The sequence below is a fragment of the Corapipo altera genome, unplaced genomic scaffold (genome assembly GCF_003945725.1).
Source record: "Corapipo altera isolate COAL_440 unplaced genomic scaffold, ASM394572v1 45, whole genome shotgun sequence".
Lineage (NCBI taxonomy): Eukaryota > Metazoa > Chordata > Aves > Passeriformes > Pipridae > Corapipo > Corapipo altera.
In genome coordinates this window covers 13,738,082-13,759,074 of record NW_020884877.1, presented here as the reverse complement: position 1 = coordinate 13,759,074, position 20,993 = coordinate 13,738,082, and the positions used below count along the sequence as shown (strand labels likewise).

General features: G+C 37.4%; 1 long non-coding RNA gene across 2 annotated transcripts in view; it reads right to left on the bottom strand.

Moving 5' to 3' along the window:
- Window positions 1–6,288: 6,288 nt before the first annotated feature.
- LOC113944420 overlaps window positions 6,289–20,993 on the bottom strand; it is a 52,581-nt gene continuing 37,876 nt past the window's right edge. The window contains exons 3-4 of one of the 2 annotated variants that reach the window (XR_003526671.1): window positions 18,865–18,984; window positions 6,289–6,775 (exon numbers count right to left, since the gene is read on the bottom strand). This is a non-coding gene — a long non-coding RNA (uncharacterized LOC113944420). Of the gene's footprint in view, window positions 6,776–17,020; window positions 17,954–18,864; window positions 18,985–20,993 lie in introns of those variants that run through there. The other variant, XR_003526673.1, reaches the window with a different exon arrangement.

Below are 20,993 nucleotides of genomic sequence, written 5' to 3'. Positions count from 1 at the left end.
ACTGGCTGTGGAGTGGTAAAAGAAGCAAGGACTATACATGAACAAAAAAGGCCTTTATTTTCACAGGGAAAATTTTGGACGGTTTTCAGCTTTTACTTGAAACCTTCTATGTTCATAAGATTTTTTTTTTTTGTAAATAATGAAAACTCAGTTTTCTAAGGATAAGAGATACGCTTTAGAAAAAAACACAAAACAAACAACCAATTTATGAGAGTAGTCTGCCATTGAAGAACAGCTTTGATAGCAAATATTTGACTAGCCTGAACAAGGACCCTGCTTTTCTAGGGAAACTATTTCTATTTTCAACACATATTGCTACTCCTTTCCACTTTGCCCACTGCTGTAGACAAGAATCATGGATTTCCACTTGTGCCTGGGAGCCTGGCTGTACCAGCCCCCAAGGTGCAGAGCCCCTGGGGCTCTCTAAGTAGCTTGAACATCTTGAACAGCACTTACTTGAAATGGCTGCTATTTGGTTTTTCGTTTCTAAGAAAGAAGAATTGTGATTTTGCTCCCTAAACTAAGTACTGTAGCAGTAAAATACTATGTTCCACAACAGATTCTAGAAAGAGAAATTACACTAAACAGAGCATTGTAAGATTATTTCATCCAGAATAACATCACTCTTTTAAGGTTTGGGAGACCTTGTTTATCTCTTGAAGAATATGACTCATTCTTCTCCCCTGCTACCTTTGCAAAGTAACCCCTCCTATAGAAAAATATAATTTTACAACCACTTACTGACTTAGCCAGACACATCACGGGTTCAGAGTGAATTGTAGGTGCACCTAAAAGTCTGTTCTAGCTGTTTTGTGCTGTTTTGTGTGAAAAGTACTGGGAGGATTAGCCAATGCTGTGAAGCCTGGATGTAACAGGTAGACTTATATGTGCTCATGCCATAAACAGGATACAAAGGGGAAGGAAATAAAAAATAAGGAAAATGGGTGGATATGATAAACCAAAGCAAATAGATTAGTCACTGAAAATTATTACAGTTGGTAGCTTATATTCTGCTTCCTGCTTAACTCATGTTGATTTTTAGGGTGTAAATGACAGTAATATTTGGTCCAATTGGGGCAGGTTTTGTTTAGTTTGTTTTCAGGCTTCTCTATGTGTGGAAACAAACAAGAATGTGAATTGCTGCGGCTACTTTTTATTTTTGAAAACAAAATCCGAACAATTCTTGGAAACTAGTCCCATGTATTACATTAATCAGATTGCCAATAATAGCTCCTGCTGTGAAAAGGCTGGTAAAAGAACAAGGTGAAAATCTTACAACCAAGCTAATTCTAATTCCTAGTTTTGCTGCTAATTGGCAAGGAAGAATATACCCTGTTCAGAAATCTTATTTAAAAGTCTATTCCCTTATTACATGACAAAGAAACTTTCAAAATAAGAGGTGAGCGGACTAAATTGATGGAAAGGCCTGGTGAGTGCCTGGGGAAGGAAAGGTTTTCAAGTGCATCAGAATGACCAAAATGTTGAAAATGGTTCTCACAGAGACTTACACTCTTAGGGACTTAAGTCAAGTTATCCCACTTTTTGGGAGAAAGTAAAATTGATATTATTAACCACACAGTAAGTTGCACAACATATGTGCTTCTATATATTAAAAAATATTTTCTAGGAGTTGTTGGAAAAGCAATCATTTGTGGTTCTTTTTTTCACTGGTAAGTCATGCATAACATAAAGAAAAGGAAGGGGGGTTGTGTAAAATCAACACACCTCAAACCAGTGCAACTTGTTATAGCATACTGCTTAGGGCACAGAGAATTTTAGAATCAATTATTTGTGTTAATAACAAAAGGAATTTAAGATGTCTACAATTTAACATAGATTTAGCCAGGCTTTTGTGGCTAATGATGTGGGTATTCAAAACACATAGAACAAAAGCATGTATGCCTAATTATTTAAGAACTAACTTTGCTCTGAATAGAATTTCCCAAACACATTAGCAAAATATATAATTTTATAACTCATTTCTGACTATGTCACAAAGTTTTGTAATGAAAAGAAAATGAGGAGTAAAAAAGCACAAACCACAAAAGAATGAGTCAAAATCTGTTCTTGTGCTGCCAAATATCCAGAGTGTTCTAATTAGTTCTAGCATAACTGAGATTAGAAACTCTCCCAGATAGTGCAATAAATTGGCCCAGGAGATGAGAAATATAATTCCATCTCATTCCATGGCCATGTTGAGCTCTGCAAGAAGCTTGCTAAGCATTATGCAATGCACAGCCATACAAAAATCTTTAGTACAGCTGATACTTGATGAGGGAGATTGAATTCAATTAAATACCTTTACATCTGAGTAGGAGGCAACAGGCATAATCTCTTTTCCAAACAGCTCTGGGATGCTGAGTAATGCTGATGGGATGTAAGGATACCAAGCATGAAAGAAATATTTCTGTATTCTTTTTATAGAATGTGGAGAGTAACAAAGTTAGTTTAATTTTGTATTCTCTTAAGTCACTGAGTTAATTCTTTTGAGACACACATTGGCACTGAAAAATATACTGTGCCTGTCTGAGTTGGGTGGTAGAAGGAATGAGACTTATTAACATGTAAATAGAATTATCTGAGCACTAAAATGGACATGCTAAGTAAATAGCTGTGCCAGAGAAACTGATTTTACCAAGTGGACTCAGAAGACAAAGGATCACCCGATGAAGATGATGAGAGTCAGCTTTCAAAAAAAATTAGAGATTAGGAAGGAAGTGTCACACACCATTTTAGGTAAATGGTGTGCCATCAGAGGAACAGCAATAATTATAGATCTCGAAAGAGGCCCTAATTAGGAGAGAAAGGCACATGCAGGAAGAGAGAGCTCAAATTAAAAAAAACACTCAAGAGTGGCAACGAAATGGGAATGTGGAAATTTAGAACACGTTTTCAGTTATTACACAGAAGTCTGCAGACTGGCATCTGCACAAATATTGCTGCTATCATGTCCCTGAGGAAGGAAAGTGAGAGAAGAGCCTATAAAGAGACAGAGATCTGGAAAAACCATGCTTGCTGATATCCTGAGGAAAGGAGAGTATGTACATCCAGTGACCATGGGTTACAGTGGTTCCCTTTCTACAAAGAAATAGCAGATAGAGCTGCAGGAAGCTTGATAGGGCACTAGAGTTCTCTGAGGCCAATGGAAGCACACAGATTTCTGCCATGCCATGAGCCAGGTGTGACAGCCAGGGTGCCTCTGCCAGTGAGTGTTCCATCATGGCGATGGATAAAGGCACTGGTAAATTTGCAGTTGAGTACCTTCCCATCATAGAAAAGCCATCTAAAAGTTTAGTATCATGCAGTTTAAAGCAAGGACATGCTGAAGTGAAAGTCTTTGTTTTCAAAGGCTTATTTTTCCCCTCTAAGAAATATACATGAAACACCCAAGAATGTGAATAGCGTGGACCTATGAATACAAATAGCATAAGCAAGAAGGTAAATAAAGTAAAATCGAGGAGCTTCAGGGTCAGGCTTACAGTAGAAATAAAGGGAAGGAAGCATGTCCAATGAAGAAAGATGCAGTTATTCCAGAAGTGGAAAACTGCCAAGCTGAGATTTGCCACAACAGGCATTGGAAGTCTTCAAATGAAAAGGCCTGGGAAGCATTGCAATTACTCTGTCTTGCTTCGTCTCACATACTGCACACTTCAGAAAGCTAAATGCCTATCACGTGTTTCTTGAATAGCATCCCTTGCCACAGAGTTCCAGAACTGTTTCCAACAAGGAAGCTCAGAAACAGGCTCATATGTCTACTAAATCAACAATTCTACTTGATTTAAAAAAAAAAAAAGAAAGAAAACCAAAAAACCCTCAGAAAACTACATTCATAACATCAAATGGGTTTATTTTAGTTCATAAAAATGCTGCATAAGGTCTTAAAAATTAAAAAATAAAGTTCTTTGAAGTAAGCCTAATTTCCATTTTGTGAAGGTCAATATTTGAAGAACTAAATTTTTAAGTAAATTTGGGGTATTTAGCAGTATTAATCTTTTTCCTTGGTGATTTTTATATTTGATTCTAAATAACACAGTGACAGCAATATTAGAAGTTAATGGTTAAGGACTCATCCACTAATGTTAGAAGTGTAAGGGTACTTAATCAAAACAATTCCACAGATCACAATCTATATGGTGGACTTTAATGCTGAATACTCCTATTAAAAGAGCTCCCAGGAAATTGCTCAGAAAATAGAAGAATTTGTTTCACTTTTTCACTTATTATATAGTACTCAATTGTACTTTATAGTCAGACACTTAGACTAGGAAAGCTTTAGTCTCCCAAAATTATCTTTGTTCTTTAGAAGATGGGTTTTTTTGTCACTAGAAGGCTATCTGAATGCTTCTGTAAGGAATGAGAAGGATTAACACACTTTTGATCATTTGTAATCTGCAAAGCTCTAATATACTGATTTCAATGTTTGCTTTCTTGAACAACATATAGTTTCTTCTACAACTATATTAAGATAGTATCTACTTTAGAGATGATTAACAGAAAACTTAAAAAATTAACATTAACAGTTTAAGATATGATTGTAATGGGGTAATGTAACTGCCATATGAGTCTATCTGTTTCCCTAGGAATCACACCCAAATGGAGGACTGGCTTACAGTACATTTTTAAACAGGTCATAGACATTGCACAGATTGCCACCATTTCAGACAGTCCCTTGCTAAGTAAACACACAAATCTCAGAACTGAATTTTTGTGCTGTATCACACAAATTTTTTCTTACTGGTCCTTAGGAAGAGTTGAAGGACTTAGATATTTCACTATTAGTCACCTACCATTATTAAATATTTCTTATATTCTTCGGTGTCTTTCTGGATTTGGCTATCCTAAATAAAGGTTGACTTTCCCCATATTTGTCTTTACCGGATCATGAATACACAAAAAATGTTGGTTGTCACATACAGTTATCTGTAACATCAACATATATTTGATCTACTCAGTATGTTTCTAAAAGATTTATAAATTGGGAAAAAAGTCCAAGTTCCTGACATGTATTTGGTCAACAGATTACTGTTTGTATGCAATAACCTATGAGCTAATTTCTACAGAACCTTTACTTTTATAGCCAGATGGAAAAAGAACTGATGGAATTTGTGGTAGGAAGAATGCTAACCAGGCATTCATTTTATTACAGATGTCAAACACAGAGGTGCTTCTAGGTTATTTCCAGTTTAAAGACTGCAGTGGTTGATTTAAAGTACTGCTATACTTAAAACTAAAAGCTATTTGACTACAATCTGCGTCAAAGAAAAATGCCATTCTTTGCCTTTCCATTTACAGAAAGATTTAATTATACTTGCAAGGTTCAGACTTTTTTAGAAGCAGAAAACATTTCCAGATATGATCGTGGATTCCTGACTGTGCTGCAGCTGTTTAGACAGCTCTGCTCTTGCATACTCAGAAGCCAATATAGCTGGAAGTGGAGGGATTTTCCGTGTCATAAATACTGGTGGGGGGCAAACTTTCTAAACAGATCAACCTTGCTTTCACTCCATAGTCCTCCAATGATTGTGACATACGGAGCATATCCATCCTGCTCTAGGGATACTAAAGGATCCTGTACCACTTTGCATAGCTGCTTTGAGAAGGTTTTGCGGACATTGCTAAGAAAACTTTCAGGACCCCTTCTGGGTCAGTGCTGTCATTCAGGGGCATGGCTGGACATAACAACCAAATTTAAGATCTCTTAGGTACTTGGCTGAAACATTGGCTACTGGTCTCAGCAGCATTCCAAACCAGTGGGATAGGTGCATGCTTGGCTGTATCTGCTGCATACCGCTGGGTAAAAAGCATAGGCATAAGGTAATGGTAAACCTTTTAAGCAAAGAAAACAACATTATCTCTAGATTAGTAGTCATCAGTCCTGCTATAAAGAATCACTTCAGAACTGCCAAGAAAAGTGAACAATCTTTTCCCCCAACTACTATTATTCATTGTTTATTTTGTGAAGCAGTTGATACATGAAAATTGAACTTGATTATATAAATGCACTGATAATCATCTTTTCCCTTTGTAGCATGACATAAAATATGGCTTGGAGATGTGTTGATTCCTGCAGAAATCAGAAGTAATTTTATTCCATATGTAAGAGGTAGAAAATAGTCAGAATTCAGATTTCACAGTTCCTGAGGCAAGCATGGTACCACTGCTTGCATGGCTTGCTTCATGTCACACCCAAGCACTGTGCTGAGACACTACTTCTAAATGTCAATAAGGTTCTGAAAGCAATCTAGGTTAATTGCTGAGAATGAGCAAAACCATCTTTATTCTTGTGGTTTGCAGTTCTAGAAACAAAATCAGAAATGTTTTCTGTTGTAACTGGTTGAGCAGAATAGAGATTGATGTGGTTTTGTGGTTTCCTTAGTTGTACCAGGAACTAACCAAAATACCCACTGGTCTTCTTGCCGTGTTACTCTCTTCATTAGTTTTCTTGAGTCATTACTACACATTACAATATGAAAAGGGGACCTCTAAGACATTCTAAGTTGGTTTTTGTTTGTTTGTTTCTATTTTTATTATATTTAATTTCTCTTTTGCAGTAGACTTCAAGTTTGCACTGTATGATTGTTCAAATGTCATTGTTGAGTCATAATCCAATGTGCATCATAGAACTATAAGATGTTAAACATTAATCTCAGTGCACAGTTTAACAAGATAAAAGCATTAGTTCTCAAACATTTATCTCTTACCCTTATGCTATCTTAGTTTGAATTAAATGGTGACTATGTCTCTTTATGGCCCCTTCTTCATGCAAGTAGGATATCTGAAATAGAAGAAAGGGAACTAAATTAAATTTTGCTCCTGCAAATCATTTTGGTAGAACATATATTTGCAGCTGCATGTCTTAAACAAGTAAATTGTAGGTGAATTGAAAATTGTTTAATGTTCAAAATATGCTTGGTTAATGAGAGGGTAGTCTTGGAAAGCATCCCTAAGATCTTGCCCTGCTTTATTCTTCCTCAGGCATTTGCTCCTAGTGGCGGGATAACAGACTAACATGAACTGTTGATCTGAACTAATATGGCTTCGAGAGAAGTGAAAGAGAACTTTAAGTTTAAGCTGAAAGAAACTAAAGACTCAAGAAGGGGAGTCTGAAGTAAATGCAATTCAAACATAACTCCTGTCTTTAGAAGCAAAATCCAAGGTACTTCAGAGAGAAACACAAACGTGTGAATCTGACCACTACTAAAAGAACTTGAGAAAAGCATTTTGGATAGAAGGCAAAAATGGAAGCAAAGATACCATATCTATGACGAACCTGGATTAGACATAATAAAATCTTCTAAGATTATGAATTTAGTTTAGAGTGACACTGCCACTTTCCTTAAGGATCAGAATTTAGTGTTAGATACATAACAAATTTCTTACTATGTCAAGTTACTCTGAGATAAAGAACTACCAGTCAAAACTCTTGCTATGCCACTCACAGGCATTTGTGAGGGCTAGAGGAGCATCTCCTGTCAATGTGAATGATCTTGTTTTTAGAGTTCTTGTTTAATACTTTCTAATATTACTGTAGGAGGTATTCCTTTCCAGATACCAATAGGATGATCTAATTTTGGTTCAATTTAAATTTTGTAAGAGAATTGTACCCTCCTATCCCAGTACTGTCTCCTAAATGATCAACATTAGCTCCTGACCATTCTTACGGTCCTACCTAGTGATTTGACTTTTTCATTGTCTCTTGGTCCTCTCTGCCACCAAATGGTAGAAAGGTATTGTTGCTTACAAATATAGCTTTCACCAGAAACACAGCTGGATTGAAGTGCCTTTACTGGGCGATTAAGAAGACTGTAGCCCATCAGCTCTGCTCCCACAATGAAGGAACAGTCTTGTGGCTGTGGAGAGGCCTCTTCCTGGAATGATGAAGGTTTGGTGAGTTGGCACCACTTCCATGATTAATACAACACTTTCATGAAAAAAATTCACCTCCCAATAGTGAGTAGTGGCTGAGGCAGAAGCACTACCACACACTTCTGAACAGCAGATGATTTGCACCTCACCAGCCTAGACCAGAAGCTGCACAAAACAGGTCAGACTGCACTGACTCTTCCACACAGATTCCATCTGTGGTGAGCTGTCCTGGGTTTTTTGAAATTGCATACAATACGAACTATGGTTTCAGAGTTTGGTTTTGTATTTTTTTTTTCCTCCTCAGGAAGTTTCTCTCTCGTTTTCAGAAAAGAAAATAAACAACACCATTTCTGCAGCTAAAATTCTCTTCATTACTATACAAAAATCAGTTTTCTTCCTCATGCTGAATTCCTGGTACTGAAACATCATCTCCCTCAAACCTGAGTTAATTTATATTTAAAGTTTTGTTTTGGCTTTCCAGCCTTCTAAAATATTCATTAAAAGGTTTATCTAGTTCTCCAAATCATGTTAGTAAACTAGGACAATTTATTTGTATTTGTTTGCATAAAATCTTCAGTAAACAAGCAACAAATTAAATTTGATTCATAAATGAACAGTGTCTTTTATGAAGTTAATATGAGTTCATACCTCTCTCTGTTGCAGAGCAAAATTTGACTAACTCATACAGTAAACACTTTCCACTCACTTTTTTTTACATATATACATATTTAAAAGTAGCTCCTTTGCAACTTAATGATGTTAATAAACTTTTATTTGTAAAATTAAGTTAATGTGATTTCAGTTTTTAACCCTTTCATGTGCCTTCCTCTACCCTGAAAATCTACAAAATCTTGCTTTTTTAATGTTTGTCATTTTATCCACTTAAACAATTTTTTAAAAACTTGTTTCAGCTCCACCTCTGTTTTCACCTCCTTTCAGTAATGCCTGAGTTCTTTTAATTGCGTGTTTCCATCCCAGCTGCACCTCCATGTGCTGAGCCTGGCTCAGATGTATGTGGTTAATTGGCTGTGCAGGTGTACCCACTTGGAGTCACCCACTGTTCCAAGTCAACAAGCTTTGTAGAAAGGTCAAACAAATAAGTCCAAAGAGAAAATGTATTTTAGAAGCGGCCATTATAGAAGTATATCAGGATTGTAAAGCTGAATTATTCAAGTACTGCTTTTGAGTTAGTACGTGAACATTTTGTGATCTGACTCCTGTTCCTTCAAGTGATGAAGCACCCTGTAGCACTATGTCTCCTTGAACAGTCGTGAATGTTTCAGTCAACTGCGTGGCAGATGTTTCAGACTAGCCATTATGAAACAAAACAACTGTAACTAAAATTTCCATTCCAACATGTCCAGGAATTTGCAAAAGAAAGGTACTGTCAGCTTTGGAAGTCAGGCCAGGTGAAAACTGGGTACTGTTCTTTCTATCTTGTTTGTGTAGTCCTTTGTTCTGTACTTCATATCATAATTATTAAAGAAAAAAAATCCTTTGTTTCAAGCTAAACAAAACTGCAAAGTTACGTACATACAGATCCCTGTTCATTGTTGCTTTCTCTGATTTTTTTTTTTTGCATTATAAGACAAGTAAAAAAGGAGCAGAAGCACTATCAAGTTGGGGGATAGCATAACCAAATGAGAAGTATAATTTATTCCTTTGCTTTGCATGGGTCTAATGCCTGGTACACACAGAATGAAGCAAAGAATCCTCTTTGTCTTTCACATAGGGGTCAAACATGCCAATACTTGTTAAGACAGTTGTAGAGTACTTACTGCATAAGGGTAAACAGCAAATAAAAAAGTGGGTAGACTTGCTTGTTTGGTATGTGTGAGGTATAGCATAAACACCCCAGTGCTCACATCAGACACACTTTAACTCTGCTTATTTGCATTTGTTTTCAACTAGATCACTCTGTGCAGATGTGGCTCAAAACACTAGAGTTAATAAAACCTAAACAGTATTATTCAAATACCCTCTCTCTATACAAACACCTGAGAAGGTATCTAAGCATATAATGCATTGCTGTTTCCTAGAATTATTCCTGTAGCACAATTTGTTTGCAGAAGTTCAAAGACCAGTAAAATGCTAAAATAGTTACAGAATTATGGAATCATTGCTCCACTCCCTCCGCCCTTTCTGGATCATAAACCTCTGGCTTTCGTTTCAACGAATGTGTGGAAATGATTGCCTATAACGAGAACATGCGGAAGGGCTTGGGCTTGCCCACTCTGAATGAAACTAAATGCAAGAACTTCAAGCATGGTTCTGAGGTGGAACGGCACCTCTTTAATACATTCAGCACTGAGCCAGGCCTGTGGATGCACCCCATTGCCACTCAAAGGGGTCACTGCAGCTTGCTTGGAAGGGTGCCCTGGAGTGTGCATCAGTATAGCCATGCCCTAGAGTGGTTTGTATTTAGGTACATGTATTTAGAGATGATGATGACGACTGTAAAATGTAGGTGTTCTAGCTTATGGACTTGTATAGCACATATTATATAACCAAAACTCTTTATTTGGTCTGGTCATTGTCCATTTATATTTTCTGTCTTGATGGATTTTTATCTTAAACATTGTTAACGCTACACTCACTTTGGGCACTAATTACCACAGGAATATATTTTATACAGAACAGAAAATGCACCTTTCCCTAAGCTTTCCTCTTTAGTACAAGGCCTATCCCTCATTTAGCCTTGTTTTTAATACATGTGATGACATTAAGAGATTTAACACTTTTCACAATACTGGTGCAATAAAAAGAGGTAGTAGTTAATGTTATTCTAGAGATTTAGAACTCTTTTGAGATAAGTCTTGATTCCAAATTGATTGAAATCAACTTGAATAAGTAATTTCATTTCACTTTGGATCACGTCTTGAAGCTTTTATTTACACACGCACACCCCACTCTGGCAGGACATGGAGAAATCAGGTAGTCCTAAATTCTCCATATATGCTGAGGTCTGTTGGCACTTTTTCCTTGTTGCTCAAGAAAGTAGGATAACTGTGAGGATTTTTTTCCCTCATAACTAGAAGCAACAAATCAAATGCTGGATTGTAAATTATCTCCCTTTGACCTTTGCCTGCAACTATATATCTAACTTTGATGAGTGTTCTATCACTGCATTGTAATAGTTGAAAAATGAGATATAGCAATGGGTGAATGATGCCCATCCAGCAGTTACTGTCCTACTCTCATGTCCTCTGCAGGAGTTAAAAGATTAACCCAACACTTGCGTCACTAGGGGGGAAAAAAAAAGAAAAAGATAAGTATTCTCATTAAATAAACAAGGGAGTAAAATGTTCAGCCCATTATCCTGGAAGCTACATACTATAGGAATTGCAGTCAATGCAGTTTTCAATTTCAGTGTTTTATATATAAAAATTTCATACATAAGATCAGTTTGTATGGCTGAAGTATTCTAATTTTGCATGTTTGCTTCTCTTGAAATCTTTAACCAATTTTGCTTCTTGTTTCTGTGGGTTATACAGGTCTAGGTGACGAAATAAGTTTTGACAGAATTCAAAACTTGTTAAATTAACAGTTCTAGATAATATACATCTTCAGAGCAAAAAAGAAATATTATCATAACATTTATGTCTAACTCAAATGCTAACACCTTATACTACAGAAAGGTCACACAAATACAAAAGTACTTTCAGTTTGGCAAGTGGGACCTGTCATGGGTTTCCTTCACCCTGAAGCTCTGCTATTTACAGAAACACTCAGCCAGGATTGCTCTATCCCTGGTAAGGAAAGACCTTAAACTAGAGGGCTTGGCTGGAACAGCGCAGGTGTTGATCTGGAGATTATCTCAGCTTCCTCATTCTGTGGTCCTGTGTGATAATGTGGGAGGCGGCAACTACTGAATTATTGTTGAGGTTTGGACAATTTTTTCCTTTTTTTGATGTTCTCAGATGCTAAATATAATGTTGACACAATGCTTATCGACAGAAAAAACAAGTAATAATATGAAGAATTACTGTTATCTGCAAGATTCTTGTGATGGGTAAATAACAGCTTCTAAAAGTTAAGATCATAAACGAGACCTGGTATTGCAGAATAAGGACTGATAGCACTGACACCTTATCTACATCTATGCATAGATGAAAAGAGATACCTATTTAAAAACCCAAAACTCTTCAGCCCTTCCTCATCAGGTTTTATCAAATCACCATAATGTTTTTGGATAAAACTACAAACATCTGTCATAATATCAATATAATAAGCACAGATTCTCATAAGACTTTTTGATTTAAGACATCTTGATGAATAAAATAGAATAACAAAAGGATAAATGTCATGGGGACTACAACAGCTCCAAAGATAATTTTTAGCATGTCATTCTAAGCAGAGCATAAAGGTACTGGAAAAGGAAGGAAGATTAAGGGGTAGAAGGGCTTTCCCCTCTTCTCTCTCCTCCCTCCTGCTCTGAGCACTAGCAACAGCAATATGACCACTGTTGGTCATATCAGGCTTTTGCAAATGCTTAGGACTTCTCGAATATCTTTCCTCCATTCACTTTGCAGTAGAGTAATCAAAAGACCCAGAGACCTACTATACTGAAGGTTGTATAGACAAGAAGTATTTAAGTACTTTTCAAGTAAAAAGTTACAATAAGGCCTGAAAAACAGCAGTAAAAACTTTAATGAAGTTTGCTCTGTTTACCTCGTAAAATATGTTTGATCTCAATCTATCAGAAAAATTATGGAAGGCACAGAAATTTTAGAACAAGGATATTCGGCCTACTGCTCCAATACAAAATAGGAAATTGTAGCTAGACCAGAAATAAAAGATAAGTTTTTAATGGCTACAGTGATTAATGAGCTGGTAACCAAAGGCTGTGGCTACCAGTGTTTCCAGTGATCATCCATTATTAGAAATTATCAAATCAGGAATGAATATTAGTAAAGGTGCACTCTTATGCAAGCAGGAATTAAACCATTCTAGTCTTCTGTTTCCTGGCATTGAGACTGGATGAGTGAGTACATTTGTTCCTAAAGCCTTAATGATACCCAACATTTTAGGCAGAAGAAGCCACAGAGGTTCCTACAGAGGCATTTGAGGATCATGGGACATGGTTTCTCATCATTGGATGAGACATCTGGAATTTAATGAAAGTTCAGACATTGTCTGCTGTGTTGGATGCAAGCCCAGTGATAGGACAGGACAGGCAAACAGTCTTGTTGAGTGACCCAGAATATTTCCAAATTCCCCTAACATAACATCCCCCTTGCTATGGGGCTGAGGGACTGGTTTTAATAATGTGATTGACACATATCATACTGTGGAAGGCCGTGGCTTCCTCAGGAAACTGGGGAGAGGAGAAAATAAGCAAGATGCTCTGAGTCATCACCCGCCTGTCTTTGAGATGGGCATGAAGTGCAACCTGCATTGCTTTCACTAGTAGAGTGCTAACTGGGAACTCCTGCCTGTATCTATGAGGATGAGGATTCAGGACTCCTTTCTTAACGCCATCACTAATTTAATGCAGAAGACAGGTAATTAGATGTCCTTTGTAGAGGCATCCTGAGATTAGTCCTATAAAACCAATATCTGAAAAGTTTTTTGATCTATTATTTTATATCAGAATATTTATGATCAATGTATAAGTGATATAGAATGATACTCTGTTCTAGCTTTTCAGTGAAGTTGCTGCTGGGTAATAGCTGATACCCTTTCTGAAAGCCAAAGAACAACAGTGTCTCTATCCTGCATAAGGAGTTGGACTGAGATTTTGTAAGTGGAGTATACTTGGCCCAGAAGGATGTTAAAGCAGTCTTGTTTATCTTCACTGCACACATTTTTTAGTAAAGATTTGCTGTTGGGAGATGCAAAAGACTCAAATATAAGCAAGCATTTTATGAAATTATTAAAAGCAAACTCTATTGTCAATATCCGGTTTATAATTTCCCTGTGATTAATTATCCTTATACATCTTACTCACCCGAATAGCTTATGAGCTTTTCTGACTGAGTTTGGGTTTTTTCCCCAGTCTTCCTGTTTCCATCTTAATTCCCAAATTTCTAGTGCACTTCCTTGTAGTAGTCTCCAGGGAGACAAAAGTAGAACATGAAAGCGGGAGCACAAAATCCAAACTGTTTCATTGCCCACTGTATGTAAAGTAAGACATAAGCAGCAGCTACTGATATAAAAGCTTTTAGAAGAAAGGTCAAGCTCTTTGGTAGTGACCAATGTGTTGTAGGAGAGGACTAGAAGATTATGTAATGTAGTATGCGATATTTTTGTTGTATATTTGTCTTGTGTGTTACCCAGAGGAGATAACAATAATAGATGTAGCATGAAGACACATTTCCTGGCATGAGCTTAGACACAGTAATGCCAGATAGTCCCAAATGGAAAAGAAAGGGATTTGTTGTCTTGACTATCCTTGTGAGACTAATCACTCTAATATTTTTTTTATGTGTGAGCTCCAAAAGTGTATATTTTTATGGTATATGCAATTTGTTATTAATATAAATACACTGTACTTCAATAATATGTAACTAATGTAAAGAAGCATGCTATTCTTACAGAAAAGAGTACACCTGGAATTATGGATTTAAATAGAAGGAAGAGAATTGGGGAGTATATATTTTGATTCAGCTGTGTTTGAGAAGGGTTTGAAAAACTTTTGTTCCTGGAAACAATGAGATACAAACCTGTTTGCATAGTTGATCTCTGGCCAGAAAGGATTCCTGTCAAGTGAAATATTAACCCATAAGGAATGCAGTTTCTTAGGGCAATGAGCTAATGGCTTCAAACAAACCTTTACTGCAGAGCTAGAGTGACCATTTAAAAAACATGTATGCATCCAGTGGTCTAGATGGCTGCCAGAGCATAACAGGATTACCCTATCTTTTAGCTATAGCTTACCTGTTTGTAATTGGCCTGGTTCTGTAGTGCTGAAAAGTAATTTCTAGCTGTATAGTGGCCAAATGTCAATTACTTTGGTTGTGTCATTGCTGCAGGCAGGTGTTCATATTATGCAAACTATCATAGCAGCTGGGAACTCTATTAGTAATTCTAATGTTTCAGGATAGAGAGAGAGTTCAAAGAATGTTTTCTTCCCTTTCTGTTCTGTGGAGCAGAGTCTCTTCTGGGACTAATGACCTTCCTAAGCAAGGTCAAATTTACACTGGATCCATGACATAAGAGGCATGAAAAGGGCAACATGACAAGCTCTGAGCCTGCTGAGGGTGATAGGTATCAAGTCCCAAACCTCATTCCTTTGCAGCAGGATGTGCTAGTTCTGCTAGTGAGTGCCAGGTTCAAGCTGCACTCGCTGAACCCGCCAGGTAGTTGCTGCTACAGGAAATGCTTTTTAGCTCCCGGGAGGCATTTGTGCTAAAATGCCAAAATACCAGTGGAACAACTCATTCCTCCTGTCAACTGAGAAAGGGCTAAGCCTCTAAAGCACAACCTAGACCATAATGTTCATGGTAAATTGTGTGTTTCCCTCCTTTTTTGTTTGCAAAGTATGACTTCCAGTCCATGGGCTGTGATGTGCTTTGCAGGTGTTTGTATGCACAGCTGGGGGAGGTCCAAATGTGCTGGACTCACAGCTGTGGAACAATTAAAAAAAAACCAAACACACAACTGTGTTCTCTGCAGAGTAAGTTTCTTCTTCTAAGCACTTTTCACTTCCCAGTGACTTGGTGGCACTATGGAGATACTAACAGTAGGACTGATTTGCTGCTTTTTATGCTGCTTTTTTTCAATCCACTCATAGGTTCTTGTAGATTCCTTAAGAACTTTTTGACTAGGAAGTTGTGGGGAGGGGAGATAGGAGGAGGTAAAGATTACATGCCAAATCCTACTCACTTGTGACACTGAAATGGGAATTTATTCATGGAAGGCATATGACCTTACAAGAAAAATGAAAGGCTTTATCAATAGCAATGTTAAAACTATCATTGCTAGGAAGCTGGGTTAATCCAGAAGAAAGGAGTGGCTCCCTTTACTGTGCTTTTATTTTTTTATTTCTCACAGTGTCATTCCAACATTCATTTCACATTGGATGAGTTTGCAGTCACAGCAGAAAGAGTAAGAAAATACTTTCTCTCAAGTTTCTTGTTGCACGAAATGTGTGACTGTAGCCTCAGAGGAGGACTGTTCTGGACAGTGTCCAGGAACAGTCTCAGCTCTCATTAAACACAGATCATTAAACATATTGCATGAAGAGTCACTGTGGCTGTCACATATAGTTAAGCCATGCTACTGCTGTTACTACTATGTAAAAGGTTACATTTTAGTACCATTACAATTTTGCCCACAAAAAGATGGAGAAAATGAACCAAAGCAGCCACTTTGCTTTCCCTAGATCCTTCCTATTTCATACCTGTTAATATTGACCTGTGGAGGGATTGCACTCCTCAGCAAATAACTTGTCAGTGGCTTACAGGCAGAGTTGATTGAAAACTCTGGCTACATGTATTTGTGGGCCTACGGTTTGTGTTGTTTTCAACGACAAGGAAAATAAGACTTCTAAGGGACTAATTCTTTGAAACACTAAACATTTCTGGCAAGGCCCTTTGAGTAGAAAGTGAGGACCTGATATTCTTGCAGCACCTAAGTGAATGTAGTTTTAAAAAGAGATAGAAGAGAGAAAATACAGCCTTAAAGGGGATTTGTAAATGCCTTCCCAACAGGAGGAGCTACTGAGCTCTTACGATAGCATCTAGAGTCTTCATAAGATCATCTTTCTGATGGAGTCATATGGAAAACAGCACATCAGACTGCCCCCTCTTCAGTTAGTGATAAAATTGCTGCTAAGCCCATGGACAGGATGGGTCCTGATGTGATGGAGATCACTGCTACTATTTTTAGTCTGTATTTCAATAGCTTCAGAAGTCTTAAGCAGGTCACATCTTGTCTCTCATCCCTATCACAGGAATCTTTGCTGTACTATCAGTTACTATATGTTTGAAGCTAGGATGCTGACTAGTTCCAGCCTTCTTCCAATGTGCTTTTGGTAATACACAGGCAGAGCATTTAGTTATGTGTGATACAAGTACACCTGGTGGTTAATGTTATTGCAGTACAACTAGTAGAAAAAGAATGCTTGAATAGAAAATCTCCTTCCTTTAAAAAAACAAACCCAAACCCAAAAAACCCAAACCACAAATACCCCTTACTGATTCCATGTTCCACTTCGCTAGTTCTGCTTTTATGTAAAAAAACCCCAGAACAGAATAAAAACCCCATCTCAAAAGAAACAAACAACCCTCCCTCCAAAGCCACAGTTAAGGTGATAAGGTGATTGATAGATAAATTAACCAATTGGATTTCAGCTTGCTTAGATCTATGTGATAACCCAGATCTTGTAAGTGGGAGCACTAACTATATGAAAACAAAAATCAAAAAAAAAAGAAAAGCTAAATTTTGAAGATAATCTGTCACCCCCAAATTTAAGGAAATGGCATCCTGTTGTTTTATCTTCATTATGACAGAAGATAAACAGATAATTTTATTTGTGATCCAAACAGAAACATATTCTGGCATCTGTTCTAGGCCAATAGTTGCTCTTGCTATGAACATGCTCACATTTTATTGCATTGGGCTATTTGCCACTTTATGTAAGCTACACCAGCTGCTCTTGCTCTTGCACCACAGATTACTGTATGCAGCATTCTGGTTTTCCCTAAAGCAGATAACGCTCTGTAAAATCCGGATAACTAAGTCTCTAGGAAGTGATTGTAAGTTATAGTAAAGCTGTGATAACTGAGAACAGAAACAGCCTTGAAGAACTGTACTAAAAAGCTGCTATGTCAAGGGAAGATTGTGATTGTGGGTAGCTGGTTTTGTTACTGTGCCTAATGTATGTTCTTACCTGCTACATTTTTTTCTACTATTTGCTCCTTTCCTTAAAATTGGCACACAATTAAGAGAAATAGTAATAATAAACCTAAACACTAAGAACATTTCTATTTTGATTTTTATGGCAATGAAATACATTGAAATCGGTTCAGATCTACTTGAAAATAAAGTCCCCGAATCCTCCTTGTTGCATTTCTGTGACAGGTTTCATGCTCTGTTTTCTTGGCAACCTTCTGCATGGAAAGCAACATTATGCAAATAAAAACTGAAATGCGAATCACAGAGGAAAAATATAACACAATTTTTCTTGACATCTTGGTGATATAGGATGGATTATGTTATCACAAAACTAAACCAAGTTCTTTTTCTGAGTTGTAAACTCTGCCTCACCTACATTTTAAAAACACTTTTCCTATGATTTGAATGCGACATGGCCACAAAATCATATTAATTCCAAATTTAGGAATGTCATGCTTAAGTGATAGTTGAACTTTGCTGGTTTTGACTAGGTATTGGTAATTCAAGCGCTCATGAGTACAAGGTTGTGTAGGCACTGCTGCTGCAGGAAAAAGTCAAAGTATAATTGGTCTGAGGGTGTGGAGAGAAGCAGCAGGGGATGCTGGTAGGGACAGTAAAAGCTCAACAGGGTTACGGAAACCTGCCAAATCTCTATCCTCACTGCAGGGAGCTCCTCATGCTGCCAGGCAGTAAGGAAAACAGATGGCTGCTGCTTTTGAAGGCACTAACATTCATTTCTGTGCCTGTTGTGTATTTTGTCCTCCTTCCCCTCAAGTTTCCAAGTCCTGCAGTAGCTCCTGTAGCAGTCAGCCATTGGCAGACATGTTGGAAGGCAGCCACGCAGGCGGGTGAGTTTCAGCTGAAGATGATGGTTGCTTTGTTTTGGTTTTCCTTTTCCCCAAGCTGCCTCCACAATTTGGCAAAGAGATGTCAGGATTAGAAATAGTGGGATTGCAGAATATGCCAGAGTCTATTAGAGAGAAAGAGGCAGAGCTATACTAAATGGGGAGATGGAGCAGTGCCAGCAGGAGTGTGGGCGTGGGGGTTTGGATGCAACTAGCACAGCCGGCCAAACATACCCTAACATGGACCCTTCACAGTTATGTGCTGAATAGTCCTCTCTATTTGTGCTTATTTTCAGTGGGGTGTAGCTGATACCTGTAGATGGGGCCTTGTTTTTTCCTCAAAACCAGCAATGATGTGGATCCTGTGAAGTCTGTAGCATGCATCGTTTCACAGAAGTCGTTTCACAGAATGCTCTAAATCAAATCTCTGTGTCTAAAAGAGAAGAACACGAGATGGAAAAAAAATTTATGTTTAAGTTTGTTTCCAATGTATTTCACTTACTCTGAAGGATTGTAAGACTGTTTTTTCCCTTAGCTTTCTGGAACTTTTAATGCATTTGTATGCTATTGCGAAGAGTAATAAAGCAGTGGTTTGAAGGAAGACAGAAATGTGTAGGATGCTTAATTTTAATTGTATAATATCACTAAGAGAGCTCAAAGAAAGAAGCGGGCTCGGGCTGACTTAGCAAGCCTATGAAATATACGTATGGATTGACATGAGGAGGATGATGGCACGTGGCTGACTTGTCACCTACCTGAGAGGAAAAAATCTGCCCTTGTGAAGGTTTTCTGACTGTTGGTCTCAACCAATGAGTGATTCATGCTTTTAACAGATGTTTCTGATTTAGGCCAATGAAAGCTTATGGGAGCTTTTTCTTGTCTCTGAGGGAAGAGCGCCAGCCCAATCCAACAAGCAAATTTGGAGCTTGGCATTTCAATTTATTAGCAAAGCTGGATCATTTCCTCTTGCAGAAGCTGTGTGCCATCATTATTCTATGACACCATAAAAAATTGATAATTAGTACTGACTTGTTATTTTTGCCATCTCGTGCACTTAATCATTTAGCCACTATTGTTGTCTACCAAGTTAGACACTAAAGCCACTTATTCAAAAGGTCTGTCTGGCTTGTCCAAAATAGCTCACAATTCCCAAACCAGCAAAATATGTTGCATACAATTACTCATGGAGCTGCCCCAGCTACATGAGTAATTGTAGCAAATATTTCTAGACGCACAGCCACAAAACAAACTCAAGATGGCTCTGTGTTAGCCAGGATTTGCCTTTTTAAAATTATTGCTAATGTCATTAACATCATAAAGCAAAGTAATGGGACTCTCTGGCAGAGGCCAAACACAGCAGAAAGGATCTCAGTCAGTAACATAATGTAACAATAAAACCAAATTCATGGGGTTGGTAATCAGAAATTATATCTTGATTTTTATCAGCTACATAATTACTGCAAATTTTCATCAAATTTCATCTGCATGATGCTCAAGTCCAGTATTGCTTGGCTTTTAGATTGGCACGGCATAATGTATAATTTGTTTCATACCTACCTTGTATAATAGCTGAAAATCAGTGACATTTCTGGAAGACACAAAGTTTCATAATATAAAAAAATCTATACAGTGAATCAGCCTACTCTTTAGAATATTCAAAAGTGACTTGATGGCAAATGTTTACATGGAATTAGTGGGAGTCCCAAGAGACTGTTCCTGTCTCCCCATCATGCTGTGTGACAGTTGCCAGTTCATGGGGTTGGAGAGCAGTTTGCTTCATTTGCTTCCTCCACACTGCTGCTGCATCTCACCCTGAATTTGTCAGAAACCACTTCCCAAAAAAAACCAGATGTCAAAATTTGACAATATTTCATGTATTTCACTTATGTTAGTCACTATATCCACACACTCTTTTGTGGGGATATTTGGAAGCCAAACTGAAACTAAGTGTAAGGTCTTTAAAGCAGATCAACAAATGAACCGAGGGAGATAACGACGGGATTTTGGAGAACAGTTATTGCTACAGTCAAGGAACTCCAATAGAGGCATCTAAATATTGGATAGAGGTGTATGTTTAATTTATATTCTTTTACATTTACCTATGATGGCATAATTTATCATCATTCTTTTGTCCTGTCTTTGGTTTATGAGCCTCACACGGGAAAGATAAATTTAGCACAAAATAGCCATAGTGCATTAAATCACAAAAAGAAAAAAAATCCAGTTAATAAGTTCTGTGGAAACTGGACTTAGGACTCACTGCTAAGGTATTTCAGAGCTATGGATCAGTATTTTTTATTACTGCTGTAGAACACAGTCCATCAAACTACCAGTAAGCATACACCAATAGACTAAAACACCTGTAGATACTGATAAATCTACTTAGACTTGAAATGATCATTTGATAAAAAACATAACATTTCTCAAAAAAGACTGTAATAT